The sequence below is a fragment of the Bos indicus x Bos taurus genome, chromosome 2 (assembly GCF_003369695.1).
Source record: "Bos indicus x Bos taurus breed Angus x Brahman F1 hybrid chromosome 2, Bos_hybrid_MaternalHap_v2.0, whole genome shotgun sequence".
Classification (NCBI taxonomy): Eukaryota; Metazoa; Chordata; class Mammalia; order Artiodactyla; family Bovidae; genus Bos; species Bos indicus x Bos taurus.
In genome coordinates this window covers 119350638-119372596 of record NC_040077.1, presented here as the reverse complement: position 1 = coordinate 119372596, position 21959 = coordinate 119350638, and the positions used below count along the sequence as shown (strand labels likewise).

At 40.1% G+C, this 21959-nt stretch overlaps 1 protein-coding gene, 2 non-coding genes and 1 pseudogene across 3 annotated transcripts in view; 1 reads left to right on the top strand and 3 right to left on the bottom strand.

Moving 5' to 3' along the window:
* PDE6D (phosphodiesterase 6D) overlaps nucleotides 1-21959 on the top strand; it is a 55131-nt gene that overhangs the window by 6106 nt on the left and 27066 nt on the right. The gene's annotated exons all lie outside the window — the stretch shown is intronic.
* On the bottom strand, nucleotides 1987-2057 carry TRNAR-CCU. Its single transcript has one exon. It is a non-coding gene; the product is annotated as a tRNA-Arg (tRNA).
* Nucleotides 17331-17403, bottom strand: TRNAK-UUU. The gene has a single exon. It is a non-coding gene; the product is annotated as a tRNA-Lys (tRNA).
* LOC113876724 lies at nucleotides 20170-21512 on the bottom strand (annotated as a pseudogene).

Sequence of the window (21959 nt, the reverse complement as noted above, 5' to 3'; positions counted from 1 at the left end):
TATTCACTTAGATTTCCTTGTTAAGAGTAGTAGACTGTTGAACTTTTCTTGAATGTCAGTATTGCCTAAGAGATACCTTGACCAAGTGTTAAAAGTGAGTCCGGAGTTTATAATTCCTAAAATATACCAAGGGAACACTTCAGGCAAAGATGGGCTCGATAAAGGACAGAAATGGTATGGACCTAACAGAAGCAGAAGATATTAAGAAGAGGTGGCAAGAATACACAGAAGAACTGTACAAAAAAAGATCTTCATGACCCAGATAATCACGATGGTGTAATCACTCATCTAGAGCCAGACATCCTAGAATGTGAAGTCAAGTGGGCCTTAGAAAGCATCACTACAAACAAAGCTAGTGGAGGTGATGGAATTCCAGTGGAGCTATTTCAAATCCTGAAAGATGATGCTGTGAAAGTGCTGCATTCAATATGCCAACAAATTTGGAAAACTCAGCCGTGGCCACAGGACTGGAAAAGGTCAGTTTTCATTCCAATCCAAAGAAAGGCAATGCCAAAGAATGCTCAAACTACCGTACAATTGCACTCATCTCACATGCTAGTAAAGTAATGCTCAAAATTCTCCAAGCCAGGCTTCAGCAATACATGAACCGTGAACTTCCTGATGTTCAAGCTGGTTTTAGAAAAGGCAGAGGAACCAGAGATCAAATTGCCAACATCCGCTGGATCATGGAAAAAGCAAGAGAGTTCCAGAAAAACATCTATTTCTGCTTTATTGACTATGCCAAAGCCTTTGACTGTGTGGATCACAATCAACTGTGGAAAATTGTGAAAGAGATGGGAATACCAGGCCACCTGACCTGCCTCTTGAGAAACCTGTATGCAGGCCAGGAAGCAATAGTTAGAACTGGACATGGAACAACAGACTGGTTCCAAATAGGAAAAGGAGTACATCAAGGCTGTATATTGTCACCCTGCTTATTTAACTTATACGCAGAGTACATCATGAGAAATGCTGGGCTGGAAGAAACAGAAGCTGGAATCAAGATTACCAGGAGAAATATCAATAACCTCAGATATGCAGATGACACCACCCTTATGGCAGAAAGTGAAGAGGAACTCAAAAGCCTCTTGATGAAAATGAAAGTGGAGAGTGAAAAAGTTGGCTTAAAGCTCAACGTTCAGAAAACGAAGATCATGGCATCTGGTCCCATCACTTCATGGGAAATAGATGGGGAAACAGTGGAAACAGTGGCAGACTTTATTTTGGGGGGCTCCAAAATCACTACAGGTGGTGACTGCAGCCATGAGATTAAAAGACGCTTACTCCTTGGAAGGAAAGTTATGACCAACCTAGATAGCATATTGAAAAGCAGAGACATTACTTTGCCAACAAAGGACCATCTAGTCAAGGCTATGGTTTTTCCTGTGGTCATGTATGGATGTGAGAGTTGGACTGTGAAGAAGGCTGAGCCCGAAGAATTGATGCTTTGGAACTGTGGTGTTGGAGAAGAATCTTGAGAGTCCCTTGGACTGCAAGGAGATCCAACCAGTCCATTCTGAAGGAGATCAGCCCTGGGATTTCTTTAGAAGGAATGATGCTAAAGCTGAAACTCCAGTACTTTGGCCACCTTGTGCAAAGAGTTGACTCATTGGAAAAGTCTCTGATGCTGGGAGGGATTGGGGGCAGGAGGAGAAGGGGACGACAGGGGATGAGATGGCTGGATGGCATCACTGACTCGATGGACGTGAGTCCGAGTGAACTCTGGGAGTTGGTGATGGACAGGGAAGCCTGGCGTGCTGCGATTCATGGGGTCGCAAAGAGTCGGACACGACTGAGCGACTGAACTGAACTGGAAATATAGTTTTAATCTTATAAACCCCAAATTTGGGGAAAGTAAAACACACCACCCATACAGCCTGTGAACACACAGACTTTTTAAAAATATTGATTGATTTTATGTATCTGGCTGCTCAAAGTCTCAGTTGCAGCTTGCAGAATCTTTTTTATTTGGCATGTGGAATCTAGTTCCCTGACCAGGGATCGAACCTGGGCCCTGTCTTAGGAGCACAGAGTCTTAGCCACTGGACCACCAGGGAAGTCCCCAAACAGATTGTTTTGATCATAGATCATAGACTTCATGGAGATTGTGATTGGTAGTTTGTTCTCCAGAACCTTCTTGCGTGGGCTTGGAGAAGTTATTGCTATCCTGAATTGATTAAATGATGATAACATCCTATTGTTTTTGTTATTTAGGATTTTTAAACAGGAATTGCTGCTTTTGCATTTGGGGGAGGAATTTAGAACTTAAATTCTTCAGACCTTCTAAATTTCTTTCCAGGATTATATTTATAGTGAAATATAGTATTGACTCAGAGAAGGCAATGGCACCCCACTCCAGTATTCTTGCCTGGAAAATCCCATGGATGGAGGAGCCTGGAAGGCTGCAGTCCATGGGGTCGCTGAGGGTCGGACACGACTGAGCAACTTCACTTTCACTTTTCACTTTCATGCATTGGAGAAGGAAATGGCAACCCACTCCAGTGTTCTTGCCTGGAGAATCCCAGAGAAGGGGGAGCCTGGTGGGCTGCCTTCTTTGGGGTCACACAGAGTCGGACACGACTGAAGTGACTTAGCAGCAGCAGCATAGTATTGACTTCTGGAAAAATGGAACAGAATATGGTAAAACTGCCATGGAAAATTCCAGTTGTATCATCATTGTATTTGATAGAAGACTAGCAGTGGTGCTGAGGTTTGCCAGCTCTAGGTTCTTATTAGGCTTGACCTCACTTTTGCCTCACAGGCATCACTTGTCAGGACTCTGCGTCCCCAGATCACCATGTTAGAGGAGGACTTGACTTCTAAAAGTATGGACCTGTCCCTATTCCTGAGCTTTGGCATCAGAGGGAGATGCTATAAAAGGCAAGGCCATCTTGTCTAATAAAATCTGACTGTTCCAACCATTGCTTGAATGCATAAAACTCAAATTATCAAGATTTTAGGAGCAACATTCTTCTTTTGCTTTTCACCTGCTGATAATTTTGAAGTTGAGAGGAAAAGCAAATATATTTTCTTAAGTCAGATATCCATAAAGATCTCAATGGATTGGACTAAAGAAGCACACTGTTTATAGAGGAATTTGCTTAGACTGCAGTGAGGATGTGGGGACACAGCGAAGTGGAGCTGGTCCAGAGGAAAGACACTTGAAAAATGTCAGCACAATAATTGGAGAACTGAGGAAGATTAACCTGAAGATTAATTGGGCAAAGGATATGAGTGTTGTAAAGTTTTAAAAAACTGTTCTAAAGAGTTAAAATTGAATGTATTCTTTGTGGCTCTCAGAGGACACAAGGTTAGCAGTTATAAGGGACAGAGGTTAGCCCAGTTGTTTTTTGTCTTGGAGGATTTTGCGGGGTGGGCCTCTGTGCAGCAGGCAGGATCTAGTTCCTTGACCAGGAATCAAACCCGTACCCCCTACAGTAGAAGCAGAGTCTTAACCACAGGACCACCAGGGAAGTCCCAGCCCAGTTTTAATAATTAGAGTTACCTGAAGAGAAAAATTTTTTCCAGAAAATATTTTAAGCAGCAGATGGATGCTTATCCATCAACAGTATTGCAGAAGGGAATTATATATGCATCAGACAAGATATTAGAGTAGATGGTTTCCAAAAGGTCTCAAATCCTTTCAACACTGCAGTTCTTTGATTTGGTGACAAACTTTCTTAGTTAACAAGGACTCTTCAGCAGCTTATTTCTATTGAGATATGTACTATACCTAAAATAGGCAAAACACTTTTTTGTCATTTGACATAATGAAAGCATGATGTCGTTTCCTTTTTGTTTTTCAGACAACTCTTTAGGAACTCAGTATTGTTAATGTGTTTTGTTTAGTGTATTGTAGATCCACTGATTCAAAGTTATGGAGAGCAATTTTTGCCTCTGAATTTGGACTAAACATAAGTAGCTCTAATATAAAAAACACTTTATATATAGCCACAAGAAGAAAGAGGATAGTCTAATAATATCTCACATTCTTGTAGTCTTTTTCAGTTTTTCAAAGCCCTTTGATGTATTATTACATTATTATTATATACAACTCTATACAATATTAACCTCACTTTATTGACAAGAAAAGTAAGGATTGACAAGGTTGTCACTAAGATAAAGGCAGAATCTTAACTTAAACCTTGGCTTGTCTTTCTACAAACTACTATTTTCTATAGCATATCATGATGCCTCTCTGGAGAATTTATTTTTGTTGCTATATTATCGGATGGCATCACTGACTTGATGGACGTGAGTCTGAGTGAACTCCGGGAGTTGGTGAGGGACAGCAAGGCCTGGCGCGCTGTGATTCATGGGGTCGCAAAGAGTCAGAAACGACTGAGCGACTGATCTGATCTGATCTGATCGGTTTTCAGTTTGAAATTTTTCCTCAAAAAAAGAAAAGAAAATTTTCCCCAGTCACAGATTTATTTTTCAGTTGGAAATTATTCTCTTCTGTTGTGATCCTACCCCCTATATTCTTTGTTTTTCCTCAATTCTCAGATACAGAGGGCTAAGGGAGAATTTCCTAACAATTAGAGTTAGCTGGGGGGGAAAAAAGATGTTTTTCAGAAAAAGACATTTCCCCCACAGACTGGGGGCCTTGAACAACAGAAGTTTATTTCTCACAGTTCTAGAGGCTTGGAAGTCCAAGATCAAGATAGTGACTGATTTGGTCCCTAGCTTCCAGCTGGCCACCTTCTCCCTGAGTCCTCACGTGGTGGAGAGAGAGGAGATGGGCAAATCGTAGGAGAGTCATGACTCTACCATGTGTGGCACCACTGCCTGGCCGACAGTTCTACTTGGAAAGGATGATTCGTAGACAGGTCACTGCCAAATAAACTTTTTTAAGTGACTAAATCTGAGAATCTAGCCTGATCACTTAACTTCACAGAATAGAAATTAAGAGATTTAAATTAAATGTCTTTTGCTTTTGAGCCACTTTCTGTGAGAAGGATAAAGGCAGAGGAACTCTGGCCTTAGGGCTCCTGCTTACTGGTGGTTCATTCAGACATTTGTTGGCAGGGTCTGTAAGTGCCAGGTAATTTACTAAACCCAAGAGATGTAGAATAATAAGCCAGTTTGTGTATCCAAAGAGCTTTTATGAGGGAGGGAGAGACCGAGTCGGAGATGATAACAAGCAGAATACAATGCAATAAGTGCCTAATAGTTTGAAGTACTGAGGAACCTCAGAATACTGTGGAACCTGAGGCTGGAGGCGTTCTAGAAGACTTCAGAATTGTCATTTGAATCAGGTCTTGGATGATGAGTAGGTGTTGAGCAGTTTAATTTTAAAGATACAAGACAGTAACAGAGGAGGAAAGTGATGGCATGGAAAATGAGGAAAGAGAGGATTTCAGAGGGGAGTTGGGGTCAAAAATGAGAAAGAGGGCTTCCCTGGTGGCACAGTGATCCCTGGTCTGAGAAGATTCCACATGCCACGGACCAACTGAGCCAGTGCAACACAACTACTGAGTCCATGCTCTAGAGCCCAGGAGCCGCAAGTACTGAAGCCCGTGAGCTCTAGAGCCCACATGCCACAGCTACTGAGCCCAGGTGCTGCAACTACTGAGCCCTCCTGCCTAGAGCCCAAACCCCCACAGTGCCCTGAACAGATTAAACAGGGTGGCATAACTACTTCTTTAAACCTCATTCTCTTGTGGAACCTGCAAAATTTGCAAGCTGCAGTAAAATCCTTTATTAAAATGCTGAATTAAAAAAGAGAAGCCACCACAATAAGCTTACACACTGCTACGAAAAGTAGCTCCTGCTCACTGCAACTTCAGAAAGCCCACTCACAACAACAAAGACCTTGCACAGCCATAAATAAATAAATTAAAAAAGAATGAGAAAGGATGAGGATCAAAAACAAGTCCTTGAGATTGCTGGAAATTTCATTCACTCATTGCATATTTGAGACTCTACTGAAAGTTCCATGATCCTTTCTTGGTGATCTTTTTGAGAATAGTAGCTATTTGGGGAAACAAATTAACTACCAAGATTTAAAAAGTGGATAATAGGTGAGGAAATAAATTCAGCAAGAATAGATTACTTTTCCAAGAAATCTGGTGACTTGAGAAAGCAGAGATTAGGGAAGTAGCTTGAGTAGGCAGAGAGATTTTATTAAATAGTGGAAGTCACTTATTAAAGCTTATCCAACTTTATGCAAGTTGCTTAACACTTATAAGACAAGGATAATGCTTGTTCCATCTGCCTCATAGAGATACGAAATTTGAGTGGAATAATATTTGTCACCTCACTTTAAAAACGGTAGCTCTATAGATGCATTGTGCTTACTATTACACTGTTAAATTATTTATCTTTGCTTTAAATTTCAGGATTGCTTTCTATTTTTCAAATTTTAGGTTCCATGTTTCAGGGTGTTGATAAAACCAGAGCCTTAGTGATCCTTTTTTTTTAACTCCAGATTAGACATCTGAAGCCTTTTTCACAATTCTGGAGGATAATTATGGCTGCTGGAGTGATGAAATAAGCCCCCTCCTTGGCACGTATGTCCCATTTGAAAGCCAAAATCATCTTTGGTTTTCCTTTTTTTTTTTTTTTTTTAAGGGTTATAACTTGAGGAAGTTGATTTTTCAATATGGTAGCATTTTTAAAGCTAGGTAAAATTTGGGATCTCTAAATGTGGATTTCAATAGGATTTAAGGTAATATTCCTGTTCCTCTGAATAATGTGTAAGAAACAGCTGCTGATCCTTTTGGGAAAGTACCCTGTGTTGTCTCTTCCTCCATCAGGAGGTTTTGGGAAGCAGGTAAAAATGCGAAGTGAGTCTCTATGAATCTCTTTGGTTGTGTCTCTTCTAGCTTGTTTCTGAGCAGTTTCAGACACATAACCACACATATATCAGTAGAAGAATACACCTACTAGAAAAAGAAAGGTTTGTTTCATTGTTGTCTTTGCTAGTGAGAAGGCTGTGTTATGTTTCAAATACTGATCTTTTTCTCATTATAAATTACTTGCCTCCACTCTTTTCCCAGGCCAGTTTGAATTTTGATTACGCACTTTCCAAGCATAGTACCTCTGCCAGGCCAGAGTATTATTTCACTGGGATATCACCACTGATCACAGTGTGCATATTATGTTTCAAGGATACTGATAGCAAGTTTCTCAGGGATCCATTTATATTTTCTCACCTTGTCCCCATGCATAAGAGAAATACCACATGGAAAAATCACTGGGAACTTATTAGGCAAAGAAAAATGTTGTTGTTCAGTCGCCAAGTCATGTCCAACTCTTTGCAACTCCATGGACTGCAGGAAACCAGGCTTCCCTGTCCCTCACCATCTCTTGGAGTTTAAATGTCCATCAATTAGAACTGGTTCTTTAAACATACTAAAAAATAGGACACACTCTATAACCAATGCTAGGGCAGAAGGAGCCTAGAAGGAGGGTTTTGGTATTTAAAATTAATGAAAGGCAGGGGGAGTTCTCTGGTGGTTCAGTGGCTAAGACTCCATGCTCCCAAAGCAGGGGGCCCTGTTTCCATTCCTGGTAAGGGAATTAGATCCCATATGCTACAACTAAAAGAGCCTACATGCCACAACTAAGACCCAGTGCAGCCAAATAAATAATTTTTTAAAGGATTGCTGAATGAATACCTTATTTAAAAAAAAAAAAAAGAATGATAATGGGAATAAGAGAAGGAAGTGAATTCATAAAGTGAACTAGGAAGAGAGGGTTCTAGAGGGGAGAGATCATAAAGGCAGAGTGTTAAAGTACAGAGAATGAGAACAAAAAGAAAAAGCTACAACCAAAAATGAGGAAAGCAGAGCAAAGAAAGGCACTCCTATGATGAAAATGCTCAGAATACCACTAAATAGAAACTCCCTTTGTTTACTGCTGGTCATTGCAGCTGCTTCCACCCCAGAGGAATGAGAAGGGGGAGGTTTTTCCTCATGCCTGTGACCTTGGTGTTGAAGCTTTGCCTCCTATTGCTCAGGTCAGCCATAGTAGACATTAGCATATGTCATTTGTGCTTAGTCAGCCGTTTTGCCTGACAATTCAACTTACCTTGAAATTCCTCCAGACTATGGGTAATGAGCCGCATTCCCATGTATAATTTACTCTGCCAAGTGATGAATTCAACTTAATACAGAATGGGCTTTTCATTCTAATGTGTTTTCATGTACAGTTTGGCTTAGTGAAGAAACTGTTCTCCCTAAGGAGAATGGGGTTTTGGGGTCTGTCTGTTGCCTTTTGTTTTTTGCTGAGCTCCATCTCTAAGCTGGCCTTTCCATAGCCTATTGAACCCTGAGTGAGCAGCTCTACTTGTTTGGCTTCTAGGCACTTTTCAGCAAGCCTTGCTTTCTGATTGCTCAGCCTGAACAAGAATCTAATCAACCCCTCTAACTTGCTCTCTGATGTTCAGTGTGGTTCAACACGTATTTGAAAGGCAATTATGTGCTGAGCACAGAGAAGAGAAGGGTAAATAATACAGTGCCAATGGAATTTGACTCACAGACTTATATTCATGGTACATTCTGATAAGTAATGTGATCCAAGTTTAAACAAGTGTCCAAGTGCGCTGAAGAGGGATAAAAGCTTTCCCTCAGGGTGTGTCAGGGACCACGGTCAGAGAGGTTGACAGCAACACTTGAGTCCTTAAGAAGAGTACTGGATGGGGGGATACATACTCTAGGTGGAGTGGAGCAGTAGTCTGCTAAACACTCAAGCAGAAGAAAATAATGTCTTTGGGAAGTATAGCAATTAGGGGTAGCTGGAGGGTAGGCTGTGCCTAGGAACTAAGGTAGGAGGTTACTGGAGAGTGGAAAGGATGGCTGAGACTAGACTCTGTCTCCCTCCCTCCAGTAAGCCTTGACTGACCCTCTTAGCTTCACTCCAGGCTTTCAGCAGTTCATCATACCTACTACCCTCCTGGCTGCCTGTTGGTTTCCTGTTCTGTGTTAAATTGTCCTTTCTACTTGACCTGCCTTCTTATCTCACCCTTCTCCATTGTTCTTTTAGCCTATTATTAACTTATAACCTTTAAAATGAGGGTCAGTATTCCCCAAACCTATTTACAAAGGTTGAACTTTATATCAAGTTCCTTAGAAATGTGTGTGTCTGAGGATGGAAAGATTTTTTTTTTAACGCTCACATGGGATTAATTATGCCCATGTCAAGCAAGAGCCAAGGTCTTATCTTTCTATCCTCTCAAACAGGGGTCCCCAACCTCTGGATCTAATGCCCGATGATCTGGGGTGGAGATGATGTAATAATAATAGAAATCAAATGCACAGTAAATGTAATGCGCTGAAATCATCCTGAAATCATCCCTTACCCCAATCCAGGGAAAAATTATCTTCCACAAATCCAGTCCCTGGTGCCAGAAAGGTTAGGGACTGCAGCTTTAGATCAATGCTACTTAAACTATTACTGGTAACAAGCCAGATTTTTACTTCTAATCCTTTATAGACTAGTGTTTTCATAAAATAAATAAAAATGAGTTATTAGAAAGATGACATACAAAATGTCAAAAATTTTATTATTAGAATCAACATTCAAATTACTCTGCCAAATTCCTGTTAAACTTTTTAGACCCTTGTCGTAGACAGGTAACCAATGCATTCACAAACCAGCACCAGTCTGTGGACCACTTTTTGAGTAACATGGCTGTAGAATCCCCAGTACAATTTGTGCCTGATACACAGTCGAACTTCAGTGCATATTTAAAGAGTAAGTATGTGAATGAGATGGTTAGCAAGATTATAGTAGTAGAAAAGGGAAAATGAACAATGGCAGCTCTCTTTGGAGAGTTGAAGGGAAATAGTTTAGTGAGAAAGAGTACCGTAGCAGTGTTACCCTCCATGTAAAACAAGCTTTCTGTCATCACTTTCTGAACATTGTTCCTTTGGCTCTCTAGGCAAATACTAGTAAATCACCTGTGTGAATTTATGAGAAATACTAGTTTTGATCTTGACAAAAATATAAAAGTTACTGTGAATGTCTATAGAGAACTGTCAACCTGCTTATCTGAACTAATTTTCAGGAGCAAAGCTACAGTTGGCAAGGATTGATTCAGATAGTAACCCTGCTCTTTCAGTCACAGTATCCTCCATGTCATAATATGGACCATACTGCCAAATGCTTTCCCTGCCTGAGATTTTGTTTCCTTTTGCATCTTTTCGAAGATTAGCTGAGTAAGGTAAGAAGTCTTTATATTAAAAACTTTATAATAAACAAGCTTTCTGTGTCAGGTAAGATAACTTCAGATTGCTTATTACACTACAGATTTTCAGTTCCTTAAAGCAAGTTGTAAGGTCTTGAATTCCTTTCAGTAAGAAATTCCTGCTATTGTTCAGAGGATAAAAAAGCAGGAGGTGTACTCTGATATTTGAACTCACAGCTGCATTTCAAGGAGATCATTAATCTAAGATATTTAATTAACTGAATGCAGCTTATAACAGGGGACTTCTGCTGTCATAAGTAGATTCTTGTTTCCATTGTGGATCAGTAAAACCAGCCCTCCGTATTCATGGGTTCCACATCCAGGGATTCAACCAACTACATTATCAGAAATATTTAGGGGACTTCCCTGGTGGCGCAGTGGTTAGGACTCCACCCTTCCAGGGAGGGGGCATGGGTATGATCCCTGGTTGGGGAACTAGAATCCTACATGCCCAGTGGTGTAGTTAAATTTTAAAAAATATATATATTCAAGAAAAAAAAATTCCAGAAATTTTCCAAAAAGCAAAACTTGAATTTGCCGTGCCAGCAACTATTTACATAGCATTTACATTGTATTATATATTATAAATATTCTAGAGATTATTTAAAGTATAGGGAGAATGTACCTAAGTTGTATGCAAATACTATACCATTTTATAAAGAAAGGACTTGGGCATCCACAGATTATGATGCGAGGGGGTCCTACAACCAGTCCCCCACAGATACCTGAGGGTACAGCTGTACAGCATCAATAACTCAATCCATAGTCCTTACTCTCTACTAACCATATCCCAAGAGAACATTGTTAGGTGGAGCAAAAGGACCATTTTTGTGAAATGTTTGAGGTCTGCCTGCCTTTATCATCCTCTCATCAGTTTCCTCAGCTCTTCTAGCACTGGAAGCCTATCCTCATAAAGATACCCAGGATCTTGCAGCTGCCTGAAGTCACTTCTTTTCAAGAACACGTAGTACGGACAGGCCTCACCTGAATGAGAGCTGTGTTGACTACCTGAGTACCTTTCTCATGAGTTCCTAAGAAAGGTGTTTAACTTCTGAGATCAGTACTGTTTCCTGTGAGTGTCATTATCAAGTGAGATAAGATTGAAAAACAGAAAAGAGAGGGGCTCTTAGGACAGTGCTTAACTGGTATATTGAATGTAGGTACTCAGATAGTAGTTCTTTCCCCTGCCTCTTTCTTTGAAAGACCAGCTTTAAGCAATTAATGTAGCCAAACGTCAAATAAGGCTGGAAATACTATTTGCCTTTTCCCTGGTAAGTTTGCAGTTATCAAGTTGAATAAGACTGCTAGGAAACTGGCTTCTCAGGTGGCTTAGTGGTAAAGAATTCACCTGCTAAGACAGGAGACGTGGGTTCCATCCCTGGGTGGGGAAGACCCTCTAGAGAAGGAAATGGCAACCCACTCCAGTATTCTTGCCTGGAAAATTTCCACGGACAGAGGAGCCAGGCGGGCTACAGCCGAGAGGTCCCAAAGAGTTGAACGTGACTGAACACGAATGCATGCTAGAAAGCTAGCTCTGAGAAATGCAAAAAAGTTAGGACTTTCTTTATCTGTCTGCACTGGTAATGAATCATTGATTAAGAATTATTGATCTTCATCACCACTGTTTAGCTAATACCTTCAGTGGGGTTTCCCTTAGCCTTTGGAGATTTTTACAGAAACTCAGTAGAAAGTCAAGAACCTCAATCTGAGACAGATTTCTTTTTTCCTAGTCCTAACTGGACTAGATTATCCAGCAACCCCCCTTACCATTTGAATGTGGAGGAGACCAACCCCTCAACTAGTACTAGATCTCTTATCTGGACATTGTTGTGGCTTTCTTGATTTTATAGAGTTAGAGTGGTTCAGTAATTTCTGGAAAGCTTGCCTAAGCTAAAAGAAATTATGTCTATAGTCACATAGTATGTCCTCTTTGTAAATATGTCTTTTGCTCATCAAGAATATATAAAAGATCAAGAATCAGGGACCCCAAAGGTAAATGAGTTCTGACCCATGGAATACACCAGCAGCATAATCTGAGCTGACATGCCACAACACCATACAGCATCCTGTATTCTACAGTGTTTGAAGTACCTTTCCAGCCTCGTGTCCCAGAAGAACTGCTTATCCTGTACCACAAACTTAGACATCATAACTTACCTTCTGTCCCCCAGCCTTGAGTATAGTTTCTCCCTGGTACAGACTTAGCACACAGGAGGGCTGTTTATGTCATATAAATGTTAAGAGAATAGATATTGAAATCAGGCACTCAAAAACCAGCATTATGACATACTGGCTTCATGACCTTTGAGCATGGTACTTGCCATCCCTAAACCAGATTTCTTATCCATACAAGGACTGTAATAATCATGCCTATTTCATAGGGTTGTGCGGATTAACTTAGATGTGGATAAAGCACTTAGCCAACATCTGGCACTCAACACATGTTAACCATCACCATCACACAGTAAGTAAGTGCTGAATATACAGATCAGTGGAACCGTTATGGTTGGGTATGATTCTGCCAAAGATTCTTACATCCAAGAGATGTGTAACATGAATCATATGACATCAGAATTCTCTTCATTACTTGGTAAAGTCTTCCCCTTTAGTTTCTTCCTCTTTAGTTTATTTGAACAGAGCTTTACTCAGACATGGCCGAGCTGATAAGCAATATCTGATAAAGTGTACCAGCTGATTCAAATAATTTTCCAGATAATTTTATGCAAAAGTTTTCCTATTTTATTGTTTTTAAAAGTTATTTTGAAGGACAGTCTGGTGATTTATGAAAACTTATGTTTTCTATTTATGAATACTTACATTGTTTGTCATTCTACAAAATAGGCTAAACTTCTAATTTTCAGGAGGAAAAAAAACCTTTTTTGTTCCATCTCCATTGAAATTTAGAAATCTGAAGTAGAGTGTTGCTAAGAAGCTTCATGCATGCTGAGTCACTTCATTCGTGTCCGACTCTTTGCAACCCCATGGACTGTAGCCCACCAGGCTCCTCTGTCCATGGGATTCACCAGGCAAGAATACTGGGGTGGGTTGCCATTTCCTACTCCAGAGGATCTTCCCAACCTAAGGATCAAACCCCCTTCTCTTATATCTCCTGCATTGGCAGGCAGATTCTTTACCACTAATGCCACCTGGGAAGCCCCAAGAAGCTTCGTAAGACCCCATGTTTGAGCATCTCAGTGTTCTTTCTGCACACAGTGAGAAGCGTTTGGGCAAATAGTCCACTGTTTGTTGTTGGTTCCTTAAGTGCTGCCAGGAGAGACTTATACTCCTGGGGTCTCTTCTTAGGTCCCAGGAGTGGGTTGATAGAGGATGGTTAGTAATCTGCACCAACTTCAGTTTATTAGCTGTACTGCTTCCCAAACATGTTTTTGGCAGTGAAATATTCTACAAATCTCCTTGTAGTGTTTCTCCATCCATTTCCAGCACAGCAGCCAAAGATTTTATTTTTCCCATAACAATTCTTTAGAAAGTTGTTTTTTTTTTCTTACACTGCCCATCTTTCTTTGTCTTCATTATCTCTTGTCCTTCTTTGTGCACACAAACTATATAAGCTCTAGCGACTGTTTTCCCCTGAAAAATGTAGTTATTCCAAACTTTCACTTCCCTAAAATCTTATTTTTTAGAAACATCTTTTAACTCCCCGTATCAGTTCTTTGTCCATCGTAGTAGACTGCCCTCCCTGCCTGGTGGCATAGAGCATGGGCTTCAGTGGCTGTAAGTGTTTCTTTCCATTTAAGAGTTTTCCTTCCCAGAACCCTGTAGCTACTCAGACCTCGGCCTTTGAGCCAATGCTGAATCTCAAGTCCTACCCCAGCCCTACTGAGCCAGAATTTAGATTTTGACAAGATTTCCACATGATCTATATATATGCACATGAAAGTTTAAGAAAGCACTGCTGTAAATCACGTTTTGCTCAAAACAGGGAAAGCTGTCAAGTGGTGGTTCTCAACCCTGGTATTCAGTGGAATCACCTGGGGAACTCTGAAAAATACTAATGCCTAGGTCCCATCTCCTGAGATTCTGATTTAATTGGTCTGTGGGAGTGGTCCAGACATTGGGAATTTTCAGTATTCCCCTAGGCGATTCTAATATGCAACCAAGGTTGAAAACCACTCATGTGCATGAATCTTATAATTTACCCTGCTGCTAGTGCTGCTAAGTCGACTCAGTCGTGTCCGACTCTGTGCGACCCCAGAGATGGCAGCCCACCAGGCTCTCCCGTCCCTGGGATTCTCCAGGCAAGAACACTGGAGTGGGTTGCCATTGCCTTCTCCAATGCATGAAAGCGAAAAGTGAAAGTGAAGTCGCTCAGTCGTGTCCGACTCTTAGCGACCCCATGGACTGCAGCCTACCAGGCTCCTCCATCCATGGGATTTTCCAGGAAAGGGTACTGGAGTGGAGTGCCATTGCCTTCTCTGAATTTACCCTATTTTCCTAGAATATCATTATATGTTAATCTGTGCAAGACTAATGACTAAGAAAAAGATTAAGTTTTTCACAATTACATTTATTGGGAGGACATATATATATAGACAGAAAAAAATGGAAATACTGACACAAATATTAAGTGGTAATCTTTGGTTTATAGGAATACAACTATTGTTTTTTGTCCTCTATTTTCCAAATTTTCTATAATAGCCATGAATCCTTTTGGTAAAAAATCCTCACATATATATATACTTTTTAATAAATGTGATCACATTATATGTGTTTTGTAAACTTCTTAATTTTAAAATTTTATCTTTTTTCACACACAAATAAATAACATTTCCTCATACCATTAAATATCATTTAAATAGGCATAATTGTTTAAAGTGAATCTTGACCCAGGATGACTGTATTTTTACTTAAAAGATACGTTTATATACTGACTAGAATCTTTGAGAGACTAACTCCTGGAGAAACCTATAGTGTTTGGAAGCTTTCCTTGTCCACAGAAGAAACTGTGTTTAAATGGAGACGTCAGAACTGCAGTGAGGTCAGGTCAGACCTTCCCAGAGGCTTTTGCAGCTGTCATCAATTGAATACCAGCATTTTTTGAGCACTTAACACAGAAAACTTGACTTTACCATCCCAGAAGATGCTGCCCCCTAGGGAATCCTTAATGCTATTTGGCTTGCAGCCTACATGTCCTGTTGAAGGACATTATACTTCTGAATTTTCTCTGCAAATCCTTTTTGGTTTAGTTGGAATTGTGCTTCAATACAACAAATGCCTCTCACAGTTTGAGTCTCCTCTACATTACTGTGTACATTATGGTATGTAAAGCTAGAATATCCTTTGAGCAAAATCTTGAAAACATCAACGGTGTATTATAGTGGGCCAGGCTGTGTTGTAATTAAAGAAATTCAAGTACCTCCTTTTTCCCAAACTTGGGAATAAATACCAGTCCTCCCCCAACTTCAAAAGAAAAAATAAGTGATTTGCCTATTCTTCTTGACTGTTCTATTCTTGACCCAGTCCAGTTGCACTATATGGGAAAGGAATAATTTTGCTGATAGTGTCTTTACAGTTGGAAGAAAGGAGATACATTCTATAGTTGGGGAACCTTTTAAAAGATGTACAGTAGCTTTGTGGGAGAAAAATTCTTATTTTTTTACTCCATTTAACCTTTTCTCTACCAGAATCTATATATAAAAGTTTCAAAAATGTACAGTCTTTCATTTCAGAGAAATAGGCTTAATGTTTTATTTGCATATTTGTGGTTCTAACTGAGCTTTTAAACTTAGCTTTTCTTCTGAAGAGAAAAATTTCACAACACTTCACAACCTAAAGACTTCAGGAGTTATACCTACTAAGATCATGAGGGAATTTATGTTCCTTTGAGTAGTATTTGATCTGAGTTTGTGTCTTAACCTGAGACAGTAGTGCTATCAACCTGGGCTATCTTGCCTAGTTATGCAAATCAGGAAGAGAGGAGACACCTGGGTATGGCACAGTATCGAAAGATGATACAGGTTAGTGAGTGGCTATTCAGCTTTAGAGGCATGTTTTAGTCACTGATACTTATCTTATCTCACAAGACCTGATCATAAGCAAGCCAAAGATGGTACTTTGTACAAGTCTTCATTATAGATAGTCATTCTCACATTGCATTGTAATTATTCTTTTACCTAATAGTTTTCCCTACCTGGAGGAGCACTCCAGAGAACATGCACACAGTCATGTCTTATTAGTCACAGTGTGTGCTAGCCTAACACTCATAAATGTTCAGTAAAGTTAGACAAATGAAATGTCCAATTCAGCCATGTTGTAATACAGAACCCTTTGGCCATATTCAAATGTAGATTCAATTGATTTCTTTCTTTTTTCCCAACAATTATAGGTTGATCATTACTTAACACCAGTGTTTAACAACTGTACAGTAGATGATCGTTCTGGAGTTCTGGACATTCTGGAAGGAAAATAAAGGGGAAATGATTTAGGAAAACTTCTATCTAAAATTATATCAAAATTTGGGGATTAGCTTTTCAGACCATATTTATATTCAGACTGGTATTGTGTTTTGGAGGACATGCATGTACTATACTATCTGTCATTGCTGCTGCTGCTGCTGCTAAGTCGTTTCAGTCATGTCCGACTCTGTGCAGCCCCATAGACGGCAGCCCACCAGGCTCCCGAGTCCCTGGGATTCTCCAGGCAAGAATACTGGAGTGGGTTGCCATTTCCTCCTCCAATGCATGAAAGTGAAAAGTGAAAGTGAAGTTGCTCAGTTGTGTCCGACTCGTAGCGACCCCATGGACTGCAGCCTTCCAGGCTCCTCCATCCATGGGATTTTCCAGGCAAGAGTACTGGAGTGGGGTGCCATTGCCTTCTCCGTATCTGTCATTATAGTGCCTTAATTCTTAAATAAGATATGAAAACACAAGGAAAGATTATTTCCTGATATTAGTATATTAAGTAAATTAAATGGTTGAGACACACATTTGACTTTTGGATGCATCGCAAAGTTATTGCCCAAAAGCATTACTTTGACTTCTTAACCATTAGTCAAAAGCATTATTTTGACTTCTTAGCCATTAGTCAAACTCTGTAGTAGTCAGCTTGGAATTTGTACATTTCTGAGTAATTGTTTTTGAGGGGTTTTTTTGACTGCACTACACAGCCTATGGGATCTTAGTTTCCCAACCAGGGATTGAACCTAGGGCCACAGCAGTAAAAGTGCCGAGTCCTGACCACTGGACCACAAGGGAACTCCCCGTGTAATTGTTTTTTTGATTTTTAAAAAATGAAATATAGGATTGAAATTAGTATAGAATATATATTATACTGTATATTAAACTATGTTTCAATATGGACGAAACTGCTATTTAAAATTAGTTCCGAACACTTTTCGTAAGAGAAAATTCAACAAGAAAAAATTGTATTTACTAAAAGAATATTGTATACAAAAGAGCAGTTTCTTTATAAACTTAGAAAGTGGCCTGGGTTCTAATCTGTCTATACCTTTCACTAGATGTGAGGCTTTAAATGTCTGTTACTATTTCTGAGGCTGTTTCTTCATCTTTAAAATGGGGGTGATACTTGCTTTGAGAGGATCAGCTGAGATAAAATGTGTAAAAGTGATTTATAAACTTTAAGATTCTATGCAAATGAATGATGGATTTCATTGATTGCCTTAGTAAATCTGATAGCCTAATTCTGTATCTTTTTTTTATTAGAACAATGATTTAGAAAATATTAGGGTGGAAGGTGTGTTTGGCATGAGAAATAACTACTACTAAGCTCTTCCTATATCTAAAGAGTCCATGTGCAGACCAGACCTTTTTTGTCATTTATTAATATCAATAAAACTGCAACCAAAAAAACAAGGGGGAACAGTTTGTGGTAGACTCTCCCTCTTGTGTTTTCTAAATTTTTTCTAGTTTTACTGAGATAGAATTGACATATAATGTGTTTTTTAAATTGAAATATAGTTGATTTGCAAAGTTGTGTTAATTTCAGGTGTATAGCAAAGTTGTGCAGAGATCAGTTCAGTTCAGTCGCTCAGTCGTGTCCGACTCTTTGCGAGAGATATTCAGAGATGGATATTCTTTTTTAGATTCTTCTTCATTATAGGTTATTACCAGATATTGAATATAGTTCCCTGTACTATACAGTAGGTCTTTATCTTTTTATATATGAAATAAAGTGTTAGTCGCTTAGTTGTGTCCTACTCTTTTCGACCCCATGGACTTTAGCCTGCCAGGCTCCTCTGTCCATATGATTTCCAAGCAAGAATACTGGGGTGGGTTGCCATGCCCTCCTCCAGGGTATCTTCCCGCCAGGGATCAAACCGGAGTCTCCTGCATTGCAGGCAGATTCTTTACCATCTGAGCCACGAGGGAAGCCCAGGGATTAACATACACACACTACAATATAATGTGGCTCAGACAGCTGCAGTCCCTGGGGTCTCAGAGTCAGACTCAACTGAGCCACTAACACTTTCACTTTTCATGTTATCCCAAACTTCCAGTTTATCCCTCCCGACCACAGTGTGTTTTTTAAAAATTTGTTTTTCAGAATAGATCCAGACTAAGGATGTTTTTAATTTCCAGTCCTACAGCTTTCCTTTTCACATACTTACCAAGTGTTTTTCTGATTCTTTTGTGGATTTTTGTTTTTGAAATATTTCCTGACCTTTTCATTAATGTTGAAGCCTTTTTCTTGATATCCCTGTAATTCTTTTTATTTATTTTTTTTAGTGTGGTGATTTTTTTTTAATATAAATTTATTTACCTGTAATTCTTTTTAAAATACACATTTAACAGCTTCATTGAGATATAGTTCACCCATTTATAATGTACAGTTCAGTGGGTTTTATTCTATTCACAATGTTATGTAGCCATCATCAGTCACTTTGGGAACATTTCATCACCTTTTTAAAAGAAACCCTGTTTCCTCTAGCAGTCATTCTTCATTTCCTCTACCCTCCCATCCCAGCTGTAGGAAACCACTAATCTACCTTCTGCCTCTATAGATTTCACTATTCTGGATATTTCATATAAATGGAATCAAGGAATTTGGGGGCTTTTGTGACTGATTTCTTTCACTTAATGTTTTCAAGGTTCATAGTGTCTAATTCCATTTCAATTCCAGATAATAGTTCATAGTGTGGATGTACCACATTTTATTTATCCATTCATCAGTTGAACATTTGGGTTGTCTTCACTTTTTTTTTTTTTAGTTATTAAGACTAATATTGCTATCAACATTCATGTACAAGTTTTTGTGTGAACATGTGTTCTCATTTCTCTTGGACATATACCTAGGAGCAGAATAGCTGGGCTATAAGGTAACTCTGTTTAACCTTCTGAGTAACTGCCAGACTCTTTGAAAAGTTGCTCCATTTTACATTTCCACCAGCAGTGTATGAGGGTTCTAGTTTCTCTACATGGTTTTGAACACATGTCTTCCTACGAATACTCCTCCTAGAGGATGTAAAGTAATATCTCAGTGTGGTTTTAATCTGCATTTCCCTGGTGACTAATGATGTTGAGTATCTTTTCATATGCTTTTGACCATTTCTGTATCTTCTTTGGAGAAATGTCTATTCAGATTCTAGACCATTTTTTATTTATTTTTTTGTTGCACATCACTCCTTTATTTTATACTGATCTGGAAAAAAGACATTTTTAGTACAGTTATGCTCAAATGAATACTGGGCCCAAGTGCTGGGCCAAGCAACTGGAACATGATTCAGAAGTCAGGTACAGTGAGAGACACACTTGGACATGATCAAGAGGCATTCCGCTGCCACAAAACAGTAAGGCAGGGGAGGGATTCTAAAACACAGCAGGATGAACTCCTACACCTTAGACGTCAGGAGCTTATCCCATGATAGTGTAAGGAATGACTTATTTGCTGATGACCACATGTGGGAATATTTCAACCTCCACTAAAAACCCCAGAAGGGTTTTGTTTTGTTTGTTTTTTTGTATTTATATATATATATATATATATATATATATATGTTTTTTTTTTTTTTAAGTAAATGCAACACAAAAACATTCAGGATTGATCCAGCCTTTTAGAGTCAGGGAGGAATATTTGATTGAGTCACCATGCAGGTTACATTCATCTTCCGCTGGAATGATTAGAGCCCCGAGTCACCTAACAACAGTGCCCGGCTGGCCTCTGGGGACACGAACAGGCTCTTACTTCTCATTGGTCACACCTCAGCATGGTTTTCTCCCTGTTCCCTACTCAAGCAGCTCCTTAGTAATAAACCACCATCAAACCTCCCAGTGATGACCTCTCAACACTTGAATAAGTCTTCCCTCAGCTTGGACTGAGGACCATGCCCCAGACGTGCCATTCTGACTAGACTGTATGAAGGGAGTGGGTGCAAGAGATAAAATGGCTAATGTGGAATTGGGAGCCGCTGGTCCCCACCTGCAGGTACAACTTACGATGCCTACAGATGTCATCAGTGGGACATGTGCCAGGGAGAGGTGCAGAGGAATAGGGTAGGCCAGGGCAGGGGAGGAAGGTAATCCTTGGGAAAGTAATCTGCTGCTTGCCCTCACTTCTTGGCCTTGCCCTGGGCAGCCACAGCCTCCATGGCTTTACGCACAGTCTCCTCATCCCCCAGGAACTGCATGGGCTTGATGGGCTTCAAGTTCTTGTCCAATTCATAGACCATGGGAATGGCAGTTGGCAGGTTCAGCTCCATGATAGCCTCTTCAGAGAGACCCTCCAGATGCTTGACGATGCCCCTAAGGCTGTTGCCATGGGCTGCAATTAGTACCCGTTTCCCCTCCTTGATCTGGGGGACAATTTCTTCATTCCAAAAGGGCAGAGCTCTGGCAATTGTGTCCTTCAGACTCTCACAGGAGGGCAGCTGGTCTTCAGTGATGTCTGCATACCTGTGATCCTTACTGATGTTGCTGTAGAAGGGATGGTCAGGCTCCATGGAGGTGGCCGGACATGATAGGAGCACCTCCAGAGCTTTACCTGGGCCTCACCATGCTTGGCAGCAGTTTCTGCCTTATTGAGGCCAGTCAGACCCCAGTAGTGTCGCTCATTAAGGCGCCAAGTCCTCACCACTGGCAGCCACATTTGGTCAGTGGCATCCAGCACTGTCCAGAGGGTCCAGATTGCTCTCTTCTGCACTGAGGTGAAGCAGATGTCAAACTCATAGCCAGCATCTCTCAGCGCCTGCCCGCCTCGCTTCACCTCCTCGTGCCTGGCTGGGCTCAGGTCGTGTCGTACCAGCCGCTGAAACAGTTTTCCAGGTTCCATGTGCTCTCACCGTGCCGGATCAGCACCAGCTTGTAGGCAGCCATGGCTGCGGTTCGGGATGCGGCCTGACCATTTTTTAATTGGGTTATTTGTCTGATTGAGTTGTAAGAATTTTTTATATATTCTGGATACAGTTTGCTCCTCAGATCCGTGATCTGCAAATATTTTCTCCCACTATGTGAGTTGTTTTTCCATTTTCTTAATGGTGTCCTTTGGAGCATAAGAGTTTTTAACTTTGATGAAATCCAGTTTATTTCTTTTTTTTCTTTTGTCATCATGTTTTTCTAGTCTGTCATATCTAAGAAGGGTTTTAACTAACCCAAGGTCACAAAGAGTTATTCCTGTATTGCTCCTAAGAGTTTTGTAATTTTAGCTCTTACATGTGGAGCTATGATCCACTTTAAGTTAATTTTTATGTATGATGTGAATGTTGGGGGTCCAGCTTTATCTTTTTGCATGTAGATAGCCCATTGTCCCTGCACCATCTGTTGAAAAAACTATTCTTTCTCCCATTGAATTGTCTTGG